The 14,420-nt window shown below is 42.8% G+C and overlaps 1 long non-coding RNA gene across 1 annotated transcript; it reads right to left on the bottom strand.

The window, feature by feature from the left end:
- Positions 1-8,898: 8,898 nt before the first annotated feature.
- Positions 8,899-13,900, bottom strand: LOC148222420 (uncharacterized). Its single transcript, XR_015806172.1, has 2 exons — positions 13,810-13,900; positions 8,899-10,173 (listed from the first exon to the last, which is right to left on the bottom strand). It is a non-coding gene; the product is annotated as an uncharacterized LOC148222420 (long non-coding RNA).
- Positions 13,901-14,420: the final 520 nt, after the last annotated feature.

Below are 14,420 nucleotides of genomic sequence, written 5' to 3'. Positions count from 1 at the left end.
CCCACATCCATTTTGCCCAGTGATTGCTGCAGAGTGAGCCTTGACTCAGACCAGTTTAGCTGGAACCAGTTTAGCTGAAGGTGTTTGGAAATTACTTTCAATCTTCAACACTCCAGAGACCTGGCTGGGAATGTTGCAAGTAGATCAAGGAAATTAAAAGGAACATTGGGGTCACTACTAGAGGTCAGGAGAGAAAAGGAAGAGTTGACCTTGATTAATCAGAAACACGATGCTGTTAAGAAGAGAAAATATTTTGGGGTTTAGACTCCTGGCAAACAACAGCAAAATACCAACAACTACCATTGGATGGATTTTTTTCCTTCCAACCAAACCAGAGGAAATTCCTGAACTGACAATGAACAGGAACAATGAGTGAGTCAGTACCCCCAGTGCCAGAAATTCTCTGGATTTCCTAGCCAGACTGATGTCTTTGGAAGGTCAGAGTGATACAGAGATACATTTCTATAAAACTTGGGGGTTGAGTATAAGCCAAGTCAAGACACAGATAATGAAGGCAGAAATATTCCAGCTACCCATAAAACATCAGATCTTTGGAGAGAAAGAAGACACAGTTTCTCCCTCATTCTTTCCCTTTTTTTTTTTTTTTTGCTCATTTATAATATTGCTTTTAGTTTTATATGGAAGGTGCTCAGATGCTGTCTCTGATGACAACCCTGTAAAACCACCTAAAAAGAGCTGTGGGAGGATAATGCTAAGAAATCCTATTAGTATTTTAATCCTGTCTATTCTGATTCCAAGATTTCTTTTTTTTTTTTTTCATTTTGTAGAATGGGGCCCTGGTAATACCTGACACCAAAGAGCCAGAGGTAATGTAATATTATGTAATATTGGCTTTTTTTCATGAGTGTTTATGCCTTGCCATGGTACATCTTAGATCTATTCACACTTATCTCTAATCTTCATCAACGTAATTGTGGAAAAAATCCCAGAATGCAGGGTTATTCTCAAAACCATCCCAGGTACAATCACATATAAAAATAAGTCTAATCAGCATAATTGACACCGGGGTCCAAATTTCATCCATCTGGCAGCTCCTGCTGAGTTTGGGTGGACCAGTTTCTGTTCTGCACCCAAAGATGCCACAGATCCACACTGCCACCAGCTCAGGAAGTGCCCCATAAATGATGTAAGCCCAGGAAGTGAGGCAGAAATGAGCAGCCAGAGGAGAATGTGATTTTTAAATCCTAATGGGAGCCTGTTCTCTGCGCAGAACATTCCTGCCATACGTTACTCATCTGTTGACTTGCTATTAATTTAAATGCAAAACTGTGAACAATATCTCTGGGACTTTTTTTCCCCTGGTAGCTGTAAAGTCCCTAAAATCCCAGTTCCCAGTCCCAGTGTCACACTGTTAATATTATTACTAGGCACTCACACGATAGATAGAAGCTCTGAAGATATCCAGATACACAATGTGATATTATTCCTGGCATGCTCCAAATCCCATTACTTTCAGCAAGCATCAATGGAGGAGTGACCTCCTTGCAATGTGAACACGACCAGAAACCACAGCCCCAGGTCCTTTTTTTTTTCAAATTGTAATTTCCTAATCTCACACGAGTGAACCCAAACACGCAAATATGCAACAATGGATGGAAAGAGAAGAAGGCTGCTCTGTATGAGTGTTGGATTAGGAAAGGAATGGCTGGAAAACCTAAATTGTAGCAGGAGAACATTCCAGCTCAGGGATCTGATGACACTGGAGCTGAGCTCTGCTCCTGTGGTTTGCAGTACCACCAGATGGATAACCTTGGGCTGGAACCCAACCCCTGGGTTGTTTTCCCCCAGCACAATCAGCACAGCCTCTGTTGTGCTTAGATAAAGATGAAAAGTTTAACCTGGGAAAAACAGAGCGGGTTTTTTATTGTTATTATTTGTTTCTCTCTGAGGTTTCAAAGGCGGCAGCGGGAGCAGAAGGCATCCTCTGGAACACGCTGCCAGGAACTGAGAGTTGATACAGATGTATTGATTTAATCAGCCTGGCTGACACCATCTATTTGTGCAAAACATCTGTGACAAAAAACGTGGCACTTTGAAGGTACGGTGATATCTGCCTGGTCCTGACTGGCACGTTCAAATGTGTGATAAGGGCACCCAGCCAACTTGGCAGGGTCGATTTTGGGGTGTTATTTGCTTTATGTATCACCTATATCCATGTTGTGCAGGAAAACTCACGGGCCAGGAGGTTCTAAAAGCTTTTTTGTGGTAAATTCTAGATAATTAATTCAAAATTACCACCCAGCACACCACACTGACAAGGGCAAACAAACCAGAAAGCACAAATATTGTAGGAGAAAAAGAGAGGAAATATTAAAGCATGTGTTTTCTGGTCTCTATTAGACAGAAATTAAAGAGTTTTTTAATCCACGGGAAAGCAAAATTTGTCTGCAAATTTGAGAGATTACATGATGGAAGACAATGTGAGATTGTCATCTCTTCAGCAACAGCATGAGAAAATATTTGGAGTTCCTACGTCCACCAGCAAAAGTTTACATGATAAATCAGTAGCTTGAGTGCTTCCAGAATCCTGCTGCAGATGAATGTGTTGAAACTATTGTTTCTGTTGTCTTTTTAATGCTACTGGGAAGCTTTTTGTGGTAAAGCAACAGTTATTGCCAGCTACATTATTACAGTCCCAGTCTAACATCTGCAATTACTAGGGAGTAAACGGTTCGCATCCCATATGAAATATAAAAAAAAATGAGGAACAGATTTTGCTATTATTCTCCCTCTCTGCGAATTCTGTGACATTTTTTAGTGTTTAATCGTGCCTGGGCAGTTTAAAGGTCTGGGAGCAAAGGAAGCCAAAGGGCTCATTTACAATTAGTGATGGCTAAACAAAAAAAAACAACAACAAAAAAAAAAAAAAAAAAAAAATTGCGGGGAGAATTTGCTGGTTCATAAAAATTTGAGATGATAATCAGGAATCTATGGAGGATCTCTCTAGAGATCACATTTTATTGGTTACTTCTTCTATACCTTGCTCATCCCAACGTGCTGCTTCTCCCTGTCCATGCAGCTCTCCCTCTCCATCCCTGCAGCCAGTCCCTCTGGGGTCCATCCCCCACCCCACTCTGCACATTTTCTTCCTCACACAGAGCTGGGAGGAGATCCCACGGTAAAGATCCATCCAGCTTGCTCATTTCCTTGCTTCAAAGCTCTCCTTTAACATTTTCTTCTGCCACAGCGCCTACAAGGAACAATAAAATCCATAAAAAGTTGCATTTCCTGGCATGAGGAAATAATTTTGCCAATATTTATGAACAGTATTGACTTCGGTGTGATTGCTCAGAGAGAAAAGGGTGCCAGCTATGCCAAAATTTGATCTTTTGCCCTATTTTAGGTGCTTCTAGGATGAATTCTGCTGCACAAGGTATCCAAGAAACTGCACCTTGTAATCCCTTATCCTTTTTTTGGGATGTTTTGGGCCTTTCAAGGAGACACACGGAGCTTGCTCCCAGTTCTCCTGGCACAGAATGTCCTTGAGGCAAGGCTTCACTTGTGGGGAAGCTCAAGCCAAGTAGGGTGGATTCCAGCCTTTAAAAAATATATGAAGAAACCACTTTTATGGAGCTGCCAAGATGTGTTACTTCTGCATTTCCATGGCAACCCCAGGCAGGCATTGGCCAGTGAGCCCTCACCATGATGCTGTGAGCCCTGATTCCATCCTGGAGATTTCCAATGCCAAAAGCTACTCCAAAAGTAGCCAGTGCAGGCTTTAACACAACAGCATTTCCAAAATGCTTTCACATCTTCAAAGCACTGTGCAAATAGGAGTTAATTAAACTTTAATTAATGCCTTGACAGGTAAATGTTTCTCATTTTACTTTCAGCTGATGCTCATTTGTGACCAATGGAAATCATCTGAGACCCCAACCAAAACACTTTCAGGGTAAGCAGACTCTGATTTGCTGCATACATTTAGCTAAGAGCTGAGTGAACACATTTTTGAAAATGTATTTACTTATCCTTTAAAAAAAAAAATACTATTTCCTTTTTTTTACCTTCCGTTCACAAAGATAAATAAATAGCAAGCTGGAACGAAATGACAGAATATATGTAAAACAGAGGGGAAAGGTTAAATACCAAAGTGAAATTGGGCATTAAAACAAAAGTCCATTCTTGGGGTGTAAACGAAGTGTCCAACCCTTTCATCAAAAGTGTTTACAGCTTATTTTTGTAATGTGAGTCTAAGTGGATAATGTAGCACACAGCAAGGGGCTGTGCATAAATACGGCCCTGTTTGTGATTTTAAAAATCATAACAGCCTTTGAAATATGAAAATCCTGAGTCTTGATACAATCCATATTATTGAACTGATGCCAGCCACCTCCATGGATTTGATTAGCTTGCAGCAATCCAGGGATTTGATAGAGACCTGATTTAAGAGCACAGCCTTCACAGGGTGGTGATGAAGTGACACAAACTGTGCAAAGATTCGAAAAGGTGAGGATTGCTTCCTCCTTCCCTGCTATAGCTTCGATGGAAGTGCTCAGTCTTCAAGTTCTTTGGAGAATCAGCTCGTTTAAGACCAAAGAGATGATTCCAGGATCAAGATGGGTCTGAGAAGCTCAAGGTTTTCAAAATAAAACCTTCATCTTGCAAGAAAATGTCCTGGTTCCTGTGGGAGATCTGAGCTCTCATCTGCCCACCTGCTCTTTTTTTTTTTTTTTTTTTTTTAATCCAACATGTGAGCGTTAAAAGCTGCTTTCACTTTTCCATGGCCAAACCCAAATCTTGGCACAACAGCTTTGTCAAAGACCTCTCCTTGCTCCTCCCATGGAAACACCCAGGGTCAGATCCAGCTGAAGATGCCAGGTTGGATGGAGCTTGGAGCAACCTGCTCTAGTGGAAGGTGCAGTGGGGTTGGGACAAAATGATCTTTATGGTCCCTTGCAATCCAAAGCATTCTGTGATGCTCTGTCCCTGCTTAGTGCACGGGGTTTGGACTAGATGACCTTTAAGGTCCCCTTCCAAATCAAACTATTCCATCATTGTAGGACTCTAGGATTCAATCTGCTGCATGATTCCTGTTGGGGAATAAAAACCCACCAAGGACAGCTTCATGCTGGAGCATAGGACTTGCTCTCAGCCTCCAGGCATGGAAGTGTTTTTGTGAGAGGAACGTGGATCCCAGTGCCAGGCAGGAATTCCATGTTAGGCTGCCTCTGCCAGCTCCAAACATCTCCCAGCAGGAGAGCTGGGCCTTCTGGTGGCGTGGACATTCCCCAGCTCCTACGGACTCCACCTGTGGTTTGGGTGTACCACAAAGACAACACGGGGATTCTCGCCCACATTTGGGCACCTTGCTGGGAATTCTGGCCAAAAACCACTTCAAGGAAGCTGGACCTGGACCAGCTTGTACTACACGGGCTGGTGTTTGTGCTGGGAATGTAAATGATGCTCCTTCCCCCCTTTGTCACACCTTGTGCTCCGCAGGCTGCAGCACATCGGGGAGGGGGGAGATGTTCTGGCAGGGTTTGCTGAGAAATATTTTGAAAACCTGGAAAGACGGAAGACTCAGCCCTAAGCTCTCAGAAACCCATGTTCTTTTGTGACTGAGCTTTCTGGATGCACTCACTGCATTTTTAACAACGAGACCATTGGCAGAGTTTTACAAAATCGTTGGTTTCCTGCACCAGAAAACAAAGAGAGCCAAAGCCTTTCCATTGAGTTCGATTGTTCTTGTTCCTTGCTTTGCTGCAGGAAGCACGAGAAGCCAATATCTTTAACAACTGGGATCCAAGCAGCTTTCTCACATCTCCTTGATGTTTTTTTCAGATCAATTTATATAAAACATTTTGCAAATTCTGGTCAAGTTTACCATTAGGAACAATTCCCGTCATTCATTCAACGTTTTCCTTTGTTTAATTTAATGGGATTTCTCTGAAATTTCTTCTTATGCCAATCAAAAAAATGCCTTTCCTTTCCTAGTGGTTTACAGCCTTTATATACATGCAGACAGTTGTCATATCCTCCCTTAGTCATAATTTGGCCAACTTAGCCATATTTAGGTATTTTAATTTTTCTTGTAAGCCATTCCCCTTTGGCTCTTCATTACTTTTATAACTTTTTTTTTTTTTTTCAAATTTTTCCTTCCCTCCTCTCTCCCAGAGCTCTCTGTGGGATGTTGATTCCTCGCTGAGGTTCCCTGAGTGCAGCAGCATTCAAGAAATAAGATGATCACCATGAGGACAGTTTGGAAAGCTGTTATCTCCGTGGTTGATTCAGCTCCATCTCTCCTTCTGGAGCCTCATAAAGGACAAGTTTTCCACTGCCACGTAGAACCAGCAGAGATCAAATGTTCTCCTCAGTGGTGGTCACATACTCCTTCATGACTTTTTCTGCTGGAAGTGACTTATCCTGAGTTATTGCAGCTTTGCCAGTAATTCATCTCCCAAGTGTTTCCCCCATCTGCAAGTCCAATGCACATTTTGTTTGCTGTGTCCTCCAATGTACCCATGAAGAAATTAGATAAAGTCAGGCTTAACCCACTTTCCTCTCCAACCAGCACCTCCTTCATCTCCTCAAACGTGACATGTCAAACTTTATCCTGCTTTGTGGTATTCCAGCCAATGCAGAGACCACAGACAAGTACTCATATCCAGGCCAGACTGAGTCAAGCTTTCAAATCAGATTTTATGGGACTATCAAACGCTTCACTAAAACACAGAGATGTTTGCCCAGAAACCATTGTAGCTGTTTTAATCTTCCTGCTCAGGCAATTAGAGTTGGAGGAGCTGGTCACAAGATTGTGAGTATCTCTTATGGAGGTCTCTGTTAGTTCAGAGCCAAAAGGAATGTTTTGAACTGAGCTTCCCTCCCTACTTAAAATGCCCTGAGCTCCAAGGGCTCTATCAGCACACCAGAGCTGTTTGGTAGTCAGAGGAAATCTGGGCACAACCCCTTGACCTGTGATTTTCAGAGGCAAAGTAAAGTGAGCCTGGTCACCAAATCAGCCCCATCAGTGCCCTGCTGAGCATGAACTACCTCCATTTGACTCTTGGTGGCCCTGCAAAGGCTGTTGGAGCCAAGACTGGCAGAGGCACTTGATGTCCACCCATGTAGACCTGCCCCTGCAGCACCTGTGGGCTGCCCTGGGTCACCTCAGCCCAGAGCAAAGGGAATAAGAACTGGGAAGGGAGGAGCTCAAGACCTGAGGCCGCTCTGTGTTGGCTTGTCATCACCTGACTTAATAGTTAACATTATTATTACATTTAAGAGAGAACATAAGGAATGCATTTGTCTGGAATTACTTATCACTTGGAAGTCTGGGCTCACGAGGAGATATGAACAGCTTTAGCAGGTCAGGCTGGAAGCCCATGCCAAATAACCTCCTATCTGCAGCAGCAGTGAGAGCCCAGCAAAGAGTACAAACGTAGGTCAGTCCTACAGTGATACTTCCCCCAAGTACTTGCCCAACTTACAGTGGTTTCTGGCTCAGGCACTTTCTGAACCAGACATGGAGCCTTTCTGTTTAGTACAGAACCCAGATGGATTTTAAAAACCTCTGATGAGTTTTTCTTTCACGAATGCATCCAGTAAACTTTTAACACTCCCAGGATCCCGTGGCAAGGAGCTCCACGGGATGACGAAGCACGGTGTGGAGCATTGCCCCTGCTCCATTGGAGCTGCCAGCCACCAGCTTCATTTCGTGCTTCTGAGCTCTGTGCTAGAGGCAGAAACAGCCAACAGCTGCTTGCTATTCTCCCCTTGTCATTCCTAATTCCTGAGAAGGTCATCAGATCCTCTCAATCATCTCTCTTCTGGCTGAAGAAACAGAATCCATTTAATTGTTCTCACACTGAGGACTAAATCTTTGATTATCCTTGGCACCATCCTCTAAGTGTGTTTCAGTTTGACTAGTTCCTTTAGGAGCTGAGAGGTTTCAGGTATTCCAGGTGGAGATGGCCCAAAGTTTATAAAATAACACATTTTCTATCATCTGTCTATCTATCTATCTATCTATCTATCTATCTATCTATCTATCTATCTCTTCTTCATTTCTTAATAATTTCTAGTATCCACTTCCTGAGAGCCACAAATCCAAACTATTTCCCAGGATAATCACCCTCAGAGCTCCATCTCTCCTCAATGATTAGAGTTGGTTTAGAGTGTAAGAGTCAGGGTTACCTTAGATGATTTCCAGCACCCTCCTCCCCCGTGTCCATCATTTGATATTTATCTGTCCTGAATTTCACCTGATGTTTTCTCACTCAGCCATGGACTTCCAGATGGATTTTTGGCATCTCATCACAGTCACCTTTCATCTTTACTCCCTGAATAATTCAGTATTATCAGCAGGGTGGACTCATCGGTCTGTCTTCATCCTCATGTGAAGATTTCTCCTCCATTTTTCCTTAGTTTGACACTGGATCCTAATCCATCTGTCAAGTGGAGTGACCCATACAGAGCTATGCCATTAGTGACTGCTGAAATGCCTTGGAAAGCATCTCTCCCTGCTAGGATGAGTGATGTGGGAAGAGAAGTAGAAAGAAATTTCCTCTTATTCCTGGAAATAAATGACAATTGTTCTAAAAGTCTGCAGACGTCTGGCTATTACATCATCTGAGGCTCTGGAGCTTCCAGCTAACAGTCCCTTAACAAAGGAGATGCATTTCCTTCAAGGAATTCCACCATTTACACATCTGATATTAATTCTTATTGGGCAAAAACAAGAATAGGCACAAGTGACTTTTCCAGTTGATGTTTACTTTTTCCCAGGCCACAAAACATCCATTGACTGTGAAACTTCAATTTGCTGCATAACAAATGCCTGCTTTCGTAATAGGTTAATAAAGCTGTTTCACAAATAACAGCACGAGAAGCTACAGATGTTGACCTAAGGAAAAAAAAAAAAAATAAATACAAGCAACATTCGGGTTTAATTTTATTATTTATTAAATATTTATCGCAGTATCTCAGAATGGAAGGAATTTCATTCTGCCCAGCTGGTCATTCTGAGCTGTTGAAGTCAGCAAAGGGATGGCTGGAAAGAGGGAGATCTTGTGCCTCCTGGGAGTTCTGAATTGTACTTTGAGGCTGCAATTTGGTTCTTCTTTGCTCCTATTTCCCAATCTTTGGGGCAAGAAAGGTGTTTCTTTGCTCACTTACGTGGGAGAAAACTTTAATTTAGAAAGTGTGGAAAGCACAGCAATTTTCAGTAGCCCTGCCCAAGCTTGGTGGTTGTGAATGGAATGAGCCAGGAGAAAACCCCTGATTGTGGGGTTTGAGGGTTTGCAGCTCTTGGGATGATCCCTGGGATCCAGGCATTCCCTGGGAGCACTGCTCACATCCCCATGCTCACCCAGCCCACCTCGTGCAGGTTTTCTGGATGAGCAGAAAACGTGGCTGAGCACAGAAGGGAATATTTGAGCTGGGAAAGGGAATTAGATGTTGATTACTGTGTAAATATTGCCCCTCTGAAGTGAGCAGCTCTGTGTTTGGGCAGGATCAGATACTCTCTGCTCACAGTTTGAGGCACATCAGGAGTTATTTTGTGTTCCTGCCATGGGGAACAGGATCTCACTGCAGCCTATTGCAAAGGGCCAGCTGAGGTAAAGGGCAGGGAAAGGCATTGGGATGCAGATGCCCCATGGCCACAGCCTGTTTTTCAGCTGGAAAATCCCTATTTTCTGCTCTAACACAACCCAGCCATCAGCCATTTTGCAAGGTAAGTGCTAGGTGGAAAAGGCAGGGACACCTGGATATTACCAGGGAAGTTCTCTCTGCCATGCACCATGCCTTCTTGATCCTCCATGGAGCCTAAGAAGCTGAGATTTGAGCTTTATTCCTGCCTGGGAAGGCTTTAGTCTTCCCCTTTTTCTATATTCAATGGGGCAATAAAATCAGGATATGAGGAATTTGGTCACTGCTGTGTTCCATCCCTACCACACATGCCATTGCCCTGTATTTAAAGGCTGTATTTTGGAAATAAACATTTTTTTTCCTATAATTTCTCCAAATCCTCGTATATTTCCTAAGCAGCATCTGTTACAGGGAGAAGTCAGTGGGTGTCAGTGTCATTCAGGATCAGACCAGGACAAGCAGGGCTCTCCTACGTCAGAGCTTTCCAGGGTTTTACCACATTTGGATGCAGCTCGGAGCAGAGATCTGGCATGGATTGCTCTTCCTCATCTTCTGTCGGTGTCACTGAGATAGAAAACAGAAAGCATCAGCTTGCAATAAATCCCCAGATGTGCTAAGTACCACACAATGGAAATCCTTTCAGCAAACTGTCAGGAAGAGACTTCACTGAGAGTAGGGAAGGGCAGCTGCCTCTCTGCTGAATTTTGGTTTTACAGCTGCTCTCCAACCTATTCCAAGCTCATTTATCTGCTCCATCCCCATCCCTGTCCTGACAGAGCTGTGCTGAGGCAGATCTCAGGATAAGGAGCTTCATTCTCTCCAGGGGTGCTGGAGCTGTGATAACAACACCAGTGCTGAGGGCAATTTCTGAGAGTTTAAGGGTTTGGGCAGATATTGCAACAAAAATCTTTCTGCTCCTGTGAGGAGAGTTTTTTTAATGACCAAAAAAATTCAGATATTTGGCATTTTCTGAGTTGCCACTCTCTAGAAAGAGCAGCAGCCTGGGTCAGGATCAAGTGTACTGGACAAAGGGAAGAAAAAGGACACAGCTGTGGCTCCAAGCCTGCTGGAATCATTTCCATGCCATGCTGAACCCTTGGCTGCTCTGCCCTCAGCAGAGACACCGACAGATGTGTTTTTTATGGCCACAAATACTTCTGAACATGAAACCCCAGAGATAAAACGGCCTTTATTTACAAGTGGTGGAGCAGAGAGGTTGCAAACTGCACCTCTGAGCCAGCCAGGATTTCTGGAAGTCTGGTATTGGAAATCATCCATCACGTTTTGCCCCTGGCACTTCTGGGCTCTTTTGCACTCTTTGCACTGGGCTCTGTGAATTTCTCCTGCACAGAAAGAACAGAAATTAAGTAGAATCCAGATTTCCACTTCTCCCAGGCAAGCTTGATTCTTTAATTTTTCTGGGGGCTTCATATAACTTGGAAAGTTTTGGGGCCATGGATCAGGGAGAGGAATTCTGCAGTGCCAGCTTCCCTGGCACAACGGGAGGAGATCCCCTTGCATCCCCATCTGTCCAGAGTGGAAAATCCCAGAAGATTTCTGGCCTCAGAAATGGCATTATCTGAAAATAACTGCACCCACTGATTTTTTTTTTTTTCTTTTTTTTTGGTGGTGGACAGGACATTTAAAGAAGAATTCAATTTTTAAAGCTTCCTGTCTGAAAAGTGACCTGAAGGAAGTTCCTTTTACGAGTCCAATTATTCCTGCAAACTCTTCTAGCTGGGGAACCTTCCCACTTCACTCCTTTCCACGCAGAAATGAGGGAAAGGCTGAGAAGGGAGGCTGTGAATGCCTGTAAAGCCAGAATAGCAGCATCAGCAAGAGCTCCTCAATCAGGAGGAGCTGCTGCCCTGGCTCCCAGGAGGGAATGTTCCCGGGAATGCCACGTTCCCAGCAGGAACAGCCTCATTTGCATGATGGCAGGACATGGAGAGCCAGGTTGGGTTGGAAGTGTTGAGCAAAGCCGGAGTGACAACATGAGCCTTGTTCCCAGACCCTGCTTAGACTGAGCTGACCCTTTCCAGACCCTCCTCCCTGCTCCCAATGGAAGCTTTGTGGGACAGCACATGGAAGGAACCCCACGGAATGGAATAAAGCAGAGAAAAGGAGGCAAAAAGGATTTGAACCTTCACCGACTCCAGAATTCCTGTAATCTCTGAGATTTCTCCATTTTCTAATAGAGCTGGTGAGATTTCAGGCTATTCTAATAACTACCAAATTGTGGAATGGGCTTTTTTTTATAAATAATATCTTTGTCTGTATTTAAAAAAGAAGAAAATCGGAGTCAGGTTCAAAATTTGTTGTTTTTCTACACAAATACAACGCCAAAGCACAGTGTTATTAACACGAGGCTGAGAAATCAGCTGACACTGGCTGTGTTAGCCACAAACCACTGATAAATCCAAAGTACACGGAGGAAAATATCATTATCAGACCCAACTGCACTCTCCAACTACAGGCTAAATTATTCCACGATTCCTGATTTTGCAAGATGATAAAATTCATGTTCTTATGAAAGTTCAGCCTCCAGCTTGTAAGGAGTCCAGTGCTCAGCTCCAAATGCCTTTAGAGCAGATAGGAATGAGTCAGGAACTCCAACACGGCTTGGATCAGGCTCCTCTCTGGGAAATTCCTTAAAAAAAAATGATGGGAGTTTGCATATGGACAATCCTCAGAAATAATCTCAGTGTTTTATTTGTACACTCGTGTAAAAACTGAAAAGCAGGGAAGCCGATTTTTCCCGGGAGATAGAAAAAGAAGGAGAAAATTGTATCTTGATGGGGTAATTAATCCTCCTTGTGGATCAAATCAGAGGAACAATTTATCGTAGGTAATGATTTTAGGAGCACAAATCCCACAAGAGATAATAAGATTTCACTTTGAATTTAACAATATTCCTTTAAAAACGCCTCCTCTGATTATGAAGCTGCTCTTATGGGTACAGTGTTTGTGTATTAGGTATAAAAAGAGGAAGGGTACTAAGCTCTACTCATTAAAAAAGCAGAAAATGCTATGCATTTCAACAAATAATTAAATATGTTTTCTTTGTGTTCAGCTTGAAGGTTATTTAACAATCATTTTAACTACAGGAGATTTTGAGCAAGATTATTTTTTCTAGAGTTTGGGGTTTTTTTGGTAAAACAAAATTTTAAAAATAAGAATAAATATATATTTTTGCTGCAAGAATTATGTCGTTAAATACAGCAATGTTTTACAAATTGCAGACAACTAAAAGTAAGTTAATAATAAAATATAAATGTAGAGCTAAAAGTTTCTCCTTTTCATGAATAAATCTGATGTCGTTTATACAAATATCTAATTACTATTAATGATTTTTTAATGTACTGTACTGTGATTTTAGAATGGAGCTGATATCTACAAGCTTGACAGAAATATAATCCCTTTATTAGTGTTTGTATCGCTATAAAACACTGGCTTTAAATGTTATTTTGCCCTGAAATGAATATTTTATAATGTTAGATTCCCGTTTATCTTGTGGCTCTTAATATGTTCTGTGATTTACGACCCATTTTGTTTTTCAGATCAGGAGTTCTGCGCTTCAAAGAAATATTTTGCCAACGTTGTTATTCCCTTCTAAAACTCCATTTCAGCCCTAATGTATTTTTAAAGAGTGAAGCCCTAGAACAGAAATAGCACAGATTTTTTTTTTTTAGAAATCTATACAGCCTTGTATAGTTTTCATGTACAGCCTAACATTCATCATCATCTCCCCGCTGCTTTAGAACCACTAAATGTTATTATTCCCTTCTTTTCCTGCTAGGTGGGAATATTAATGAGATATCAATTCCCTGCTTTTGTAAAGATCTCTCTCCTGTTGCTTTTGTTCAGCAGATAAAAACTCCAAAGTCAGTGAGCAGCGAGGCCACTGCTGAAACCCCATCCCCTGAGCCCAGCTTTGTGAACTCACAGACCACGCTTCACATTTCACCCCCATTCCCTGGCTCTGCTTCCCTCTACCCCCAAATTCCAGGAGCCAGAATTCCAAAATTCCCCCCATCCCGCCCGTTCTGCTGTCAGAGTATCCAGAGTATTCAGCTTTACTGAGGTCAGAAAAATCACCACAAACAAACAATCGGGCAAACTGATTAAACCCCGGCACAAAAACCCCTTAGACATCAGATTTCCTGAGCTTTTTCCCCCCTCTCTCGCTGCTCTACTTACTTGTAATTACGTCTGGGGCCATTCCTTCCTATTCCACGGGATAAACTGGAATATTCTGCTCGGCAGTTTTGTCTCGAGTCCTTTAAACACCAGAGACCTTAGAAGCAAACAACCTTCTTTTTTTTTTTCTTTCTTTCTTTTTTTTTTTTTTCCCTGCCTGTTATGAAAATTTAATGATCTTCCAAGGCTCTCGAAATCAAACCAACTTTCTTCCCTCCCCCTGCCCCAACAACTTGGCTCCTTTGTACCTTTTGTTTCAGAACTGTGCCCAAACTAAATATACCAAACCAGGAGGGAACTCCAGCTTTAAAATAGGGGTTAAAGTGGCCCTTGTTTCCCTGCGCCTCTTCCCGCTCCTGGAAAATGCAGGATTTTGCTTGGGGAGAGTTGGAAAAAACAGGTTGGGGAGTGGAAAGTGGGGCAGGGATGCGGGCTCTGGGCACAGAGTCTCCTCAAAAGGGGTTTCATGGAGGGGATGTGGGCCAAGCAGCTTTGTGATGGATGTGTTTATCCTTAAAACTAAGGTCCCATTCAGTGCTGGGATAGCCGGGACTGGGCGGGAGAAAAGCCTGGGAGGACACGGGGCTGTGTTAAGGAGCCTTGTTCGAGCA

This window comes from Sturnus vulgaris, chromosome 12, assembly GCF_052056855.1.
Source record: "Sturnus vulgaris isolate bStuVul1 chromosome 12, bStuVul1.hap1, whole genome shotgun sequence".
NCBI classification, from domain to species: domain Eukaryota; kingdom Metazoa; phylum Chordata; class Aves; order Passeriformes; family Sturnidae; genus Sturnus; species Sturnus vulgaris.
Note: the sequence above shows the minus strand (reverse complement) of the source record. Positions and strands in the feature narration are given on the sequence as shown.